At 46.7% G+C, this 13,905-nt stretch overlaps 1 protein-coding gene and 1 long non-coding RNA gene across 4 annotated transcripts in view; one reads left to right on the top strand and one right to left on the bottom strand.

Annotated features, from left to right (window-relative positions):
* Positions 1–7,431, top strand: part of LOC112642348 (uncharacterized) — a 54,708-nt gene extending 47,277 nt beyond the window's left edge. The window contains exon 6 of the long non-coding RNA XR_003125186.3: positions 6,916–7,431. This is a non-coding gene — a long non-coding RNA (uncharacterized LOC112642348). The remainder of the gene's footprint in view (positions 1–6,915) is intronic.
* Positions 1–12,071, bottom strand: part of RHBDL2 (rhomboid like 2) — a 49,192-nt gene extending 37,121 nt beyond the window's left edge. For 2 of the 3 annotated variants that reach the window (XM_025419848.3, XM_025419847.3), the window contains exon 1: positions 11,921–12,071. The gene's annotated coding sequence lies outside the window, so the exon portion shown is untranslated. Of the gene's footprint in view, positions 1–1,328; positions 1,545–11,920 lie in introns of those variants that run through there. The other variant, XM_025419844.3, reaches the window with a different exon arrangement.
* Positions 12,072–13,905: the final 1,834 nt, after the last annotated feature.

Here is a 13,905-nt window from a genome sequence, read left to right as displayed (position 1 = left end):
GTGGAAACCAGAGGCACTTTTATTGCTGGATTCCTTGTGCCCAGAAAGTTCCTGGCACACAGGAGGTGTTCGGAAAATCCTAGCGTCTGGGTAAAAGGTAAATAAACTCTCTGCGACTTTTCTGTAAATCTAAAATTATTCCAAAATAGAGTTTATTTAAAAGAATACTGGAAGGAAGGAGAGGGGAATTCTACGAAGACCACATTAACCAAGAGCCTTATAACACTTTGTGTTGAAAAGTACCCTCCACCGCTCTGTTCCTCTGCACCCCCCTCCCCACCCCATCCTCTGCTGTCACGGAGCCCTCAGAGGAGACCCCCAAGGCCATCACTCTGCAATGGTTACAACAGGGCTTGTCACCTGCCTTTTTGCTGGGCACCGTGAAGACCCGAGTTCTGCTCCCAGCACACCCCTTAATTTCCCTGTGTCTCAGTTTCCTCGGCTATAAAGCAGACCCCCCCCCCTTCTCCCTTCAGTATCCTATAGAATTATTGTAAGAAACAAATGAAATAATAAGATTTACCGTAATGGTGAGTACTTCCTACCTGCCAGATTCTATGCTAAGCCTTTGAGGAGCAATCTCCTCATTAATTTTCACAACCTCATAAAATAGGATAATAACCAGAAATGAAAATAAAAAAATAAAATAAGAGGGGCGTCTGGGTGGCTCAGTGGTTGAGCACCTGACTTCGGCTCAGGTTATGACACCGGGGTCCCAAGATCGAGTCCTGCATCAGGATTTCCCCATGGGGAGCCTGCTTCTCCCTCTGCCTGGGTCTCTGCCTCTCTCTGGGTGCCTCTCACGAATAAAATATTTTTAAAAATAAAATTAAATTAAAAAAAGATTATAACATCCTCATTGGGTAGTTAAGGAAACGCAGGCTTCCAAGTACCTTAATCAAGGTAATCCCACCAGTGATGGGAGGGCTGGGCCAGGAGCCCCGGGCGTCTGACTCCAGACACGGTGTGAGCCTCTGCCCTCTGGTTTCTGCACACCAAGTGTTAAAGAAGTGCACACCTTCATGTTGACTATTCGCATCCATCCTTCCCTCTCCCCTAATCTCCTTCATCTTCCTCCAACTCCCCCACACACAGACCCAGACCAGAGCCTGGGAGTTTCCAAATGACAGCTGTAGAAGGGGCAGGTCATGGGCCCAAGTCTGGGGCTGGGAATCCCCACCATTCCCACTGCTGCCCACGGGAGTCAAGAGAGAAACAGGCACCCAGGAAAGGAAAAGGATTTGCCTCTCTGAAAACCCAAATGTCTAAGTCCGGCTCACCTTCACCTTCTTCACCTCCCCCAGGAGAGCACAGGCAAGGCCACCCACCTTAGGACAACTCCTCTCTGGCAGAAGAGACTTTTGATCATTAGTTTGTGCCGCTTTCCTACTTGCATTCAAATGAGTAGGTTTTTAAATATCTGAATTGTTTCTTTAAACCGCTGGCCCCACCCATTCATTGGTACCAGGCGGGGCCCCTGCCAAGGCTGAGTCCAGCCTTGATGTGGCCTGGGAGCCCAGGAGGCTGGGCGGCAGGCTGGGCTGGGTGTACCCAACTTTTGCCCAGCCGGGCCTGGTGGGGAGGCTTTTGGTGGTGTTGCCAGGCAACCTTGGTAATTGGAGAGGCCACAGATTGGGCTTCTGGGCCACGGAGATTAACAGCCTCCTTCATCACACTGCAGACCATCATTATGCCCAGTTCCAGAGGCCTGCAGCCATCTCTGCGGTTATAGCCTGAAAGAGTGCTTTTTTAGCTACAGAAATTAAGAACCGGCTTTTCAATATTATGGGTTTGTGGCTGTGGTTGTTTTCTTTTTGCTACCTCTCTGAGGATACACTAGGAACAAATACGCAAGCGATTTAAACACAAAACAAAACAGAAATGCCCTCACAAACCCCCTTTTCCAAAAGTTTTTCTTATTCCTAAAGCAAAGCAAACTTGCACTCACTGTGAGGGCAACTAAGGTAGAGACACTGTGCTTCCTGAGGTCTGTGCATGCCCACTATGTGTGAAACTTCTTCCTTGGAATCCCACACAACTGTGGCTGTGGTTCAGGGTGGGGGAGCCAGGGCCTTGGTCCTCAGCAAGGCCTCTCTCAGCAGAATAATTTGTTTGTGTCTCCCCCAGTCCACAAAATCACAATGCCTCCCCTTCTCAGTCAACAGCCACTTTTACCTCTACTATTTCAATGGGTCTTCCTGGCTGCCCTGGGAAGAATGATGTCATTACTATGCCCATTTTACAGATGAACAACTAAAGCAAAAGAGGCCCCCGTGCTCATGTGCCTACCTAGCCACACCGAAGCTGAGACCCAAACCCATTTTTCTGAGGCATCTGGAGATCCTGGGCTCTCCACTAACCACACTGCTTCCCCCAGAGCTAAGATAGGACACATGTCTTTGTACCTTATTACAATTTAAGTAACAGTAGTAATAATACACACTGGTGTAGAAACACAAGAACTTCATCCTGCATCTCATACTGTCCTCAACACAACATCCTTGCTGATTGTGGTCAGGCTTTCAAAGCTGCCTCATGTACACTAAGGAATACAGTCTGGAAAAATCACCAGGGATGGACACCCTATTAAACCAGGTTAAAAAATGAAATGAAATGAAATGAAATGAAATGAAATGAAATGAAATGAAATGAAATGAAATGAAATGAAATGAGGGATCCCTGGGTGGCGCAGCGGTTTAGCGCCTGCCTTTGGCCCAGGGGGCGATCCTGGAGACCCGGGATCAAATCCCACGTCGGGCTCCCAGTGCATGGAGCCTGCTTCTCCCTCTCCCTCTGCCTATGTCTCTGCCTCTCTCTCTCTCTCTCTGTGTGACTATCATAAATAAATAAATTTAAAAAATTTTAAAAAAAAGAAATGAAATGAAATGAAATAAAAAAATAAAATAAAATAAAATAAAATAAAATAAAATAAAATAAAATAAAATAAGCCACGTTAACCAAGTACATCAGGGTACGGGGCTGAAGGAAAACATTGACCCTGAGCCATCTCCGCCTTCATTCGAGGAGCTGACTCTGCTTGATAGCATGGTACGACCATGTGGGTCCCTTAAGTAAGGAGGGAAAATCATTGCTTTCATTAGACATCTGTAGTTATTCTTTAAGAGGGCTTTCACTGCCTCATCTACAATGTTTCTTGAATAGTGGCCCATTGATAGTGACCAACTGAGCCAATTTGTGTGGGAGTAGGGATTTCCTGGGATGTGAGACTTGGGGTGCTAAAATCAGGATAGTCCTGGGCAAACTGAGGACAGTCACCTCTCCTGGACCACCTACATCAGAAACATCTGGGGACGTCAGGTGAAGATGGCCGATTCTAGTCCTCTGGCAGTAGTTCCTAACCTGGACTACACGTCAGAATTATCTGAGATTGTATACAAATACGACTGTCTGGGCTTAGGAGTCCAGCTCATCAGTGGCATCAGAGCCTCTGGAGCTGGGGCCTGAGTACTGGTATATTTTAATGTGCAGCCTAGACTAAAAACCTCTACCCTGGAGATTTAGATTCAGAGGGTCTGGACTGGGGTCTTGCCCAGGAATCTGCATGCCTTTTTGACAGTCCTCGGGGGCCCCTTAAGGTATACTGTGGCTTGATAAGCAATGAATTCTTATGTGATGTGTGCATTCGCTGCAAAAGCATTCCCTGAATGCCTTATATATGTTGGGTTCTGGAAACATAAGGAAAAAACAAAACAAAACCGAAACACCTCCTGTTCCCAGGTCCTCCCTATCCAGTGAGGAATAAAGATCTATAAATAGTGCCAACATGGTATATTGCGATTTAGATTTATAAGTGAGTCAGCACCATCAGGATGATTGTGGTTAATCAGTTCCCAGAAGCCTAGTGTGACAGATTAATGATGGAGTATAAGTATATTATTTGCCATTCCTCCCACTAACAGGTGGGGTTTGTTTCTCCTGCCCTTGGATCTGGGCTAGCCCTGTGACAGGTTCTGACCAATAATACCTAGCAGAAGTAGTACATTCCAAGGCCAGGCCTTGAAAGATTAGCAACCCCACTCTTGTTCTTCTTGGGCACCTAAGACCATAAGAAGGTTGAAGACTGGGGCACCTCGCTGGCTCAGTCAGTAGAGCATGCAACTCTTGATCTTGAGGTCATAAGTGCAAGCCTCACCCTGGGCACAGAGCTTGCTTTTAAAATAAATAAATAGGGGGGACTCCTGGGTGGTTCAGCGGTTGAGCGTCTGCCTTCAGCTCAGGTCATGATCCTGGGGTCCTGGGATTGAGTCCCACATCGGGCTCCCCGCAGGGAGCCAGCTCCTCTCTCTGCCTGTCTCTGCCTCTCTCTCTGTGTCTCTCATGAATAAATAAATAAAATCTTTAAATAATTAATTAATTGATTGATTGATTAATTAATTTAAATAAATAAATAAGAAAGTTGGAGGGCCTGTGATGTAATGGGCACAGGTATTATAAAAGACTGATTCATCACTGAACTCTATCTCTGAAACTAATAATATATTATATGCTAATTAATTGAGTTTAAATAAAAAATAGGGGATCCCTGGGTGGCTCAGCGGTTTAGCGCCTGCCTTTGACCCAGGGTGCGATCCTGGAGTCCTGGGATCGAGTCCTGTGTCGGACTCCTGGCATGGAGCCTGCTTCTCCCTCTGCCTGTGTCTCTGCCTCTCTCTCTCTCTCTATGTGTGTATCATGAATACATAAATAAAATCTTAAATAAATAAATAAATAAAAATAAAGTTCTTGTGAAAGACAAAAAAAAAGAAAAGTCGTGAAATAAATAAATTAAATAAATAAATAATAAATTTTAAAAGAAAGTTTATTACCCTGAAGCTAGCATGCTATGATGAAGCCCCAATCTATTCATATGGAGAGAGAGGCCACGTAGAGGAGCACGGAAGTGCCAGACCTGTATGTAAGTGGAGGCTTCTTTTCCCTTTTTTTTTTTTTTAAGATTTATTTGAGCGAGAGCCAACATGTGCACGTGTGAGTAGGGAGAAGGGCAGGAGAGGAAGAGACTCTCCAAGCCGACCCCACCACTGTTGGGGTGGGCTCTCATGACCCTGAGATCATGACCTGAGTGGAAACCAAGAGTCCATGGGATCCCTGGGTGGCGCAGCGGTTTAGCGCCTGCCTTTGGCCCAGGGCGCGATCCTGGAGACCCGGGATCGAATCCCACATCAGGCTCCCGGTGCATGGAGCCTGCTTCTCTCTCTGCCTCTCTCTCTCTGACTATAATAAATAAATTAATTTTAAAAAAATAAATTAAAAAAAAAAAAAAAAGGAAACCAAGAGTCCAACGCTCAACTCACTGAGCCACCCAGGTGCCCCTAAATGAAGCCTTCTTAGACTGTACAGCCCAGCTCATCCATTAACTGTAGACAGCCAAGCCGCTGACCCCAGCTGACAGCTCACAGAGCAGAAGAACCGCTCAGCTGAACTCTGCCCAAATGCCAGACCCACAGAATCACGATAAAATAAAACGATTGTTGTTTTAAGCTGCCACATTTTAGAGTGATTTGTTAATACAGCAAGAGTTACCAACATACCTCATCAGAACCAGAAGACAGACGGCATCCCACACCATTCTGCATTCCCATTAACATTATTCATCTCAGTACCCCTCCATAGAGGAGACCCCCGGTGTCCTACCTGAAATCTTTTCCATCTTGGTTTCCACTCCTGTCTCCCTCCACAACGAACAAATACAACCATAAATCAGAGTATAGCAACTCAGCTTAAAACCTCTCAATGGTTTCTCACTGTCTTCGAGATGAACACAGGATCCTTACTGGGGCTGGTAAGGTCCTATATGACCTAGTTCTTGCTTTCTTGGTGCAATTTTACCACTCCCTCCCAATATCTCTGTTCTTGCTTTTATATACAAATACATGTATTTCTTAGTTGAAGTATAGTTGACATACAGTACTACATTAGTTTCAGGCATACAATATAATGATTCAACAATTATTTACATTACAAAATGCTCACCATAATAGGTGTAGGGACCATCTATCACCATACAACATTATAATAGTACTATTGACTATATTCCCTATGTCGTACTTTTTATCCCTGTGACTTATTTATTTTATAAGTGGAAGTTGATACCCCTTATCCCCCTTCACTCACTTCACCTATGAGTCTGTTTCTATTTTTATTTATGCATTTGCTTTGCTTTTTAGATTCCACATATACGTGAAGTCATATGGTAGTTGTCCTTCTGTCTGACTTATTTCACTAGCATAATACCCTCTAGGTCCGTCCACGTTGTTACAGATGGCAAGATTTCCTTCTCTTTTTTATGGCTGAGTAGTGGTCCATTTATATATATATATATATATATATATATATATATATATATATATATATCACATCTTTACCCATTCATCTGCTGATGGACACTTAGGTAGCTTCCGTATCATGGCTATTGTAAATAATGCTACAATAAACATAGGGATGCATGCCTCTTTTTGAATGTGTCTTTGTTTTCTCAAGTAAATACCCAGAAGTAGAATTACTGGATTGTACGCTATTTCCATTTTTTAATTTTTAAAGAAATCTCCGTGTTGTTATCCATGAGTTCTCTCTATCCCAAGAACACCCCAAGCTCTCTCCAGCCTCAGGGTCTTTGCATTTGCTGTTCCCTTGACCTAAATATCTCTCCTCCACCCCTCCCACACACTTTAGCATATATATACACAAGGCTCCTTTATAACAGAGTACCTCCCTGAGAAGTCTTCCCTGACCCACCCCTCTGCCCGCCCCTTATATTCTAGCACATTCTCCTGCTCATTTGCTCCCAGCATTTGTCACTATCTAAAAAAAATCGGATGTGTTTATTCATTGTCTTTTCTACCAGAATATAAATTCCAGCAAAAGTAGAAAATGTGTATTTTTTTACTCTATCTGTAGGTGCTCAGGAAATGTTTGCCGAATAAACCATCAAGGAATGAAGAAGGAAGTATGGAGTGATAGAAATCACAGCAGTCAGAAATGCCTAATCTTGCTTCACTTGGGCTTCTGCTAACCCGTGGACAAGTCACTTCAGCTCACCTGATGGGGGGGGGGGGGCTCATCCCCACCTGAGGCACATGGCCAGTGATGTGTACACGAGCCACATGCCAGAAGTCTTCACATGGTTTTGCTCACAAATCCCCATTAGATTTTGAAAAAGCCATGGCCCTCTCACACGTTTTACGATAATGACTAAAATTTTTCAAAAGTTAAAATAGGTTCCAAGACAGAACTTCCTGGTGTTGTCTTATTAGAAACATGCTTTCAGATAGGTTTTCATCTAAACCTTGGAGCTCCAGATGTAGCTTGTTCAGTGTTTGGAATATGTCTGCCATGTAATCCAATTGTCAAAGCCAATCCTCACCGTCAAACCAATTAGCCAAACCAGAATAATTTTCTGTCTGTAAGAAAATCTATCTTCATTTTTAAAAATTTCTATTAAAAAAATAAATAAATAAAATAAAAAATAAAAAAATTTCTATAAATGAATTTATCTGTATCCACACAACAATCAACTGAAGTCCCAATTAATTCTACAATACACAGATAAAAGAGCTAAGGCACTTCAATTCAAAGTAGAGTAGCATAACGGTTAAGGGTACAAATTCTAGAAAGGAGGCTCTGGAATTAAAGTCCTGATTCTACCACTTAATAGCTCTGTGGCCTTGGGCAACCTATTAAACCTCTGGTTACTGGGGCACCTAGTTGGCTCAGTTGGGAGCATGTGACTCTCAATGTCAGTGTCATGAGTTCAAGCCCCACATTGGGTGTAGAGCTTACTTTAAAAATAACAATAAAATAAAATGAAAAGTAAATTCTAAGAGCCTACATTGAGGTACCACCCTTTCAGTTTATTTTATCTAATCCCTAAGGAACAAAGCATTCTCCAAATGTCATTCTGGTTTTATAGCCCCGAGCAATGCACCATAAAAAGATTCAGGGCAGGGCAGCCCCGGTGGCGCAGCGGTTTAGTGCCGCCTGCAGCCCGGGGCGTGATCTGGAGACCCTGGATCGAGTCCCGCGTCAGGCTCTCTGCGTGGAGCCTGCTTCTCCCTCTGCCTGTGTCTCTGCCTCTCTCTCTCTCTCTCTCTCTCTGCATCTCTACGAATAAATAAATAAAATCTTAAAAAAAAAAAAATTAAATAAATAAATAAATCCTGAAATTTATTAAAAAAAAAAAAAAAGATTCAGGACAAATCTAGTAAAGCTCGAGAAGGGAAACAAAGCCGAGTTAGGGTCTCCAGGCAGGCTCAGCAGTGGAACATGCAACCCTCAGTCTCAAGGTCTTGAGTTCAAGCCCCACATTGGGCATGAAGCCCACTGAAAGAAAGCAAGGGAAAAAGCAAGCAAGAAAGCCAGAAAGTAAGAAAGCAAGAAAGAAAGAGTTCACAAGGAGAGCTTAAAAGAATCCAGCCTGGGGGACCTGGGTGGCTTAAGAGGTTAAGTGTCAAAAAAAAAAAAAAAAAAAAGAGGTTAAGTGTCTGACTCTTGATTTCAGCTCAGGTCTTGATGTCAGGGTTGTGAGTTCAAGTCCCACATTGGGCTCCATGTTGGCCATGGAGCCTACTTAAAAAATAGTAATAATAACAAAACACGGGACGCCTGGGTGGCTCAGCGATTGAGCGTCTGCCTTTGGCTCAGGGCATGACCCCAGGATCTGGGATCGAGTCCCACATCGGGCTCCCTGCATGGAGCCTGCTTCTCTCTCTGCCTCTCTCTCTGTGTTTCTCATGAATAAATAAATAAAATCATTAAAAAAAATATATATATATAATAACAAAACACCAAAATCTAAAAAAAAAAAAAAAAAATCCAATAAAGCAGTTTCCTTTCAGGAAAGAATACCTGTAGAATCTGAGGGTCTGGAAACTGATTCTCTGAAAGCTATCCACGTCCACGTACCCCTAGTTCCATATTCAACACAAACTCCCAGGACACATTCACAGCCCAACATAATTCCTGGTGCCCCACCCACTCTCTCCTTTACATACAAAGCACAGATCAGCAAGCGGTAAACCCCAGAATTTGCCCCAGATTATACAAATGTAAATCATTTGTAAATATCAGTACTTCTAGAAAGAAGAGATTGGCTGCAACCCAGCACACAGCTGAGGACAAAACACAGTGGATCAGGACTCAAGACAACCTAGGAAGCCCTTTGGGAACCATTATTATGTCCTTAAAAGGAAGTCCTAACCCAGGTCCTAAAGAAGGCTCATTTCCTTAAGCAGAGAGGAATCCTGTCAGGCCTAGAGACCTGAGTGCCATTTCCCTGACCCCCATGCATCAGCCACACTTCTGAAATACCAGTCCTCCTTTTGCTAAATCCCTTCAATAGTTACCCAATACCCTTGGTGTAAAATCTAGGTTCCTTAACAAGGCCCATGGCCTGAGCCCTGCCTATTTATCCATCATTCTTCCATAGACATTCTACACTTAAGCCATATTGAGCCCCTAGCAATTCCAGCTCCCACCCTCCGCTAGGCCTTTCCAGGAGCATCTCTCTCTGCTAGAATATCTTCCCTCCTCAATTTGTTCTCCTGGTGAATTTCTTTTCTAATTATTATTTTTTAAGATTTTATTTATTTATTTGAGATAGAAGGAGCAAGCACAAGCAAGGGGAGGGGCAGAGGGAAAAGGAGAAGTAGGCTCTCCACTGAGCAGGGAGCCTGACATGGGGCTCGATCCCAGGATTCACGACCTGAGCCGAAGGCAAATGTTTAACCGACTGAGCCACCCAGGGGCCCCTTCTGTTTGTTTGTTTGTTTGTTTGTTTTAAGATTTTATTAATTTGTTTGAGAGAGAGAGAGAGCAAGCTGGAGGTAGGAGCAAAGGGAGAGACTCTCCAGCAGATTCCATACTGAGCACAGAGCCCAATGAGGGGCCCGATCCCACAACCCTCAGATCATGACCTGAGCAGAAACAAGAGTTGGACGCTTCACCAATCGAGCCACCCAGGGGCCCCTCTCCCGGTGAACTTCTAATACCTGCTTCAAGACTGTCCTAAGCACTTCCTCAGCAAAGCCTTATAAGCATCTACCATGAGCCTGCCATTGGCTGGGCCCTGCATACAGTAGGGAACGAAGGAGCCATGGTGGAATTAAATGCTTCTCCTAGTTCCCTCTGCAGCCTCTGCTCCTAAGGTACCATGTCTTCTTTGTATGATCAGCATCTCCTCCACAGCTACACGGGTCTACAAGGTGCTGGTTACACAATTGTGAACAGACATGGCCCCTGCCCTCTTGCGACCAATAGAGCACTTGATTGAATAAATGATGGATGAATGAATGAATGGATTAATGAATTGGGAAGGCGTGTGCTCCTCCCCACTGGGATGAAGGGGCCCAGAGTAGATGTAGGAGAAGAGAGAAGCCCGTGTCTAGGAAGCTGGGAGAATGATGCCGTCCTTTTGATCTTTCTGATCAACAGGAGCTGGAAAGACAGCAAGAAGTTGAACCGAGAGCATAGAGCCTGGAGTCTGATCTAGGCTTGAACTCTGGATCCAGGACTTACTAGCCCAGTGACCTCAGGCAATCCCCTAGCCTGTCTGGATCTTCATTTCCTCATCTGTAAATTGGGGCTAACAATAATACCATAACAGGTTGAGATTCAAGGAGATAAGGGGTTTAAAAGCCCTTAGCCTGGGGCCAGGCAGACTTGGTTTTAGAAATTGGTAATTGCCATCACTTGCTCAGTGTGAGTGCAAATTCAGAGCCTGCTGAGAACTGCATCTCCCTCCACTGGGGTCCCAGCCCTGGTCCCAGGTTCTTATCTGAGACCCACAGGAGTCACCTTCCCCATCCAGTGCCACCCCCACGCCTACTGAGCCTCCCTCTCCCTTCTCCACCTCTCCCTTCACTACCCATTCTGGATTTCCAAGCTTGCCTAAATGCTTTCAAGACCAGGGGCTGTCTTATAGATCTTTACCGGCCCATAGGGAGGGGGAGGTGGCATGGCAGGAAGCGGGCCCAAGAAGGGAAGAGCCTGGTGTTTGTTGAGGCCCCACCGTGGGGGGGGGGGGGGGGAGGGCTTGGGGCCTTGGCTCATGGCATCTTCCTAACAATACCACTTTACCAGGCCTCGGGAAGTGAACAGAAAAGAGATGGGACCCGAATCCAAGTGTCTCCAAGATAATCTCACCCTAGGCCCCCCCTGCCCACCAGCCTATCATTATTAAATGTGTGTGAAATAAATGTCAGTTTTCCTATTCCCAGGAGGAGCCTGTGTGCCCCCCTCCCCGGGAGGGCAGGTATATGCTCTGAGAGTGATGAATAAGCAAGTGAATAATAGAAATCCCTCAGACACCCACAGCAGGAAGGAGGAAACGAAACCCCGGGGGGAGGAGCCCAGAGACTGTCTTCCCGGGCTAAGGTCTCCAGGGCCGGTGCCTCGACACAGGGGCGCAGAACTGGCTCAGGCTGGAGGGACAGGAGTTGGGGGACAAAGGTGGGGAGGGGGGTTGGTTATTGTGGCAAGTGTGATGTAGAGACAGAAGGCCAGTGATTGACCAGGGCTGGGAAGGAGGATGGCATCACCTGGTCGTCCCCCACACACACACACCCTGTCCTGGGGAGCTGGGGGGTGGGGGGAGGAGAGAAGCCAGATAGCCCCCCACTCCTGACTCAACATGCAACTTTTATTTATTTTTACCGTTTAATTGTCTATTTATTTCAGTGACCTCTATGCCCACCCTGGGGCTCGAACTCAGGACCCCCAGATCAGGAGCCCCGTGCCCCTGGGGCTGCGCCGGCCCCACGCCCGTCCCGTCCGCCTGCTACTTGTAAAATGAAAGTTGCGGGATCCCCAGCCGCCCTCCCGGGGGTTGTTCCGGAAGAGTGTCCCTCGGCAGGCCGGCTGCCCGCCCCCCCGCCCCAGGGCGCCCCTCGGCGGGTCCCCCGCTCACCTGCAGAGGCCCCGCGCCCGGGCCCCCGCCTTCCTGGCCGCCGGCGCCCTGCGCTCCCGCCGCTCCTCCGGCCCCTCCCCAGGCTGAAATCGTCCCGGCAGGTCCCGGCGCCCGGCCCACGGGGAGGGAGCCTGCTGGAGTCCCCTCCCCCCGCACCCCGCCCGCACCCCGCCCGGCAGGCCCAGGCCCGGTGCGGGGCTGCCCTGGATGAAGGAGTCCTGCCTGGGTCTGAGCCGGGGACCTGGGACAGTCGCAGGTCGTCCTCTGTGGCCCCTCCTCCCAGTCCTACCTTCCTGCCAGGTCCCTCCGGGCCCAGCCCCCTGGGGATAGCCCCCACCCCGCCCCCCTGCAGGGTGGTCTCTCTGTCACCCCGCCAGGCCTGGCACTGGCCACCAGAGTGGAGTGATTTGGTGACCCTCAGATTTCGTCACAAGCCCCCTGGGTTCTCTCTACCAAACTGCTCCTACCTTGGTCCCTGGTGAAACAGGTTTACCAGTTTCTGATTATTCATGCAATGCGTTTTGGAAGTAATTCCCATTGCACTAGGCCCCGGAGGGGCCCACATGCCCTTAAATAATTGTTATACATTATACATTTGCATTTAGGATTTGTACGCCAGTGGCTTGTGACCCTTGTTAATGTGAATCGGTACCTACAAAATCGCACTTCTGAGAATCTCTTTTTTTTTTTTTTTTTTTTTTTTTTAAGATTTTAAAGTAACCTCTGCACCTGATGTGGGGCTCAAACCCACAACCTTGAGATCAAGGGTCCTATGCTCTACGGACTGAGCCAGCCCGTTGCCCCTCAGTTCTGAGATATTAAGCGCACGTTTCTCAGCTTGCAAAATTCAGAGCCTGCCCCTGAACTTGGTGACTTCACGAAGCTCATGTTAACTCTTTGGGGCCATCTGATCAGTCTTTGCAAGGCTACCCCACCTAGCACCATCCCTCCCTGCCCAACCACCCTCAGGAAGCCCAGGGGACTTCTTCCCATTTGGATGTTCCATTTGAAATTCCCACGAATGTTTGTGTGGGGTTTTTTGGGTTTTTTGGTTTTTTTTTTCCTCCAACAGCTTTAGCTGCTCAAAGACGGTGGCAGGACTGATTTATGTTTGAGTGTTTCAGAAAGACAAGGGCCAAGGGCCAAGTAGCCTGCCGGCCCATCACAATACCATTTCTCTGAGAACTGCTTGTACCCACACCATTCCTTGGAACTTTGGCTGTCATATATACATACTCAGTGACCAACATTGGTCCTAGCAATTGGACCAGAAAACACATTTGACTAAAGGGGAGGAGGAAGCAATTCGTTTCCCCTTCCTAAAAATTTGCATTGGGGGCAGAAAGACTACTGTGTCTCGGCCTATAGTTGAAATAAAAAGCAGCAAATCTGGGAGCTACAGAGAGTTCCTTGGATGGAGATGCAAAGTAAACTAACCTTCCTGCACTGTGAGCCTACCACATGGGGGGGGGGGCAGTCTTTCCCTCACATACAACTCTTCACTTCTGACACTTCTGGTCACCAAATGTGTGGAGGTTTTTACCCATCAAGCAATTCTCTGTGATATGATCAGCTGGGTGTCGTACACCTTAACTCAAATATGACGCTGCCTACGTGGAGATAGCATGGGATCCCACAGATTAAGGGCTCAGTCCCACAAGACTGTCACCCACTTGAGATGCCCATCGCCAGTAGTAAGTACCCAGGTTATCCACAACAGCTCTCTGCCATGGCTAAGACGTTCCCACATCCCTCTCCTCTGGTTTGATTGATTTAGTAGAGTGGCTCACTCAGGGAAATATCATTACTAGGTTAGTTAAGGGTATGATAAAGGAGACAAATCAATACCCAGATGAAGAGATACATTGGGTAAAGTCTGGGAGAGTCTTGAGCACAGGAGCTCTGTACCCATGGAAACAGAAGGGTTGCGTTACCCTCCCAATTCATGGATGGTTTACAGACCTGGATGTTCTCTGAACCCCATA

Source organism: Canis lupus, chromosome 15 (assembly GCF_003254725.2).
Source record: "Canis lupus dingo isolate Sandy chromosome 15, ASM325472v2, whole genome shotgun sequence".
NCBI classification, from domain to species: Eukaryota; Metazoa; Chordata; class Mammalia; order Carnivora; family Canidae; genus Canis; species Canis lupus.
This window is presented reverse-complemented; position numbering and strand designations above follow the sequence as displayed.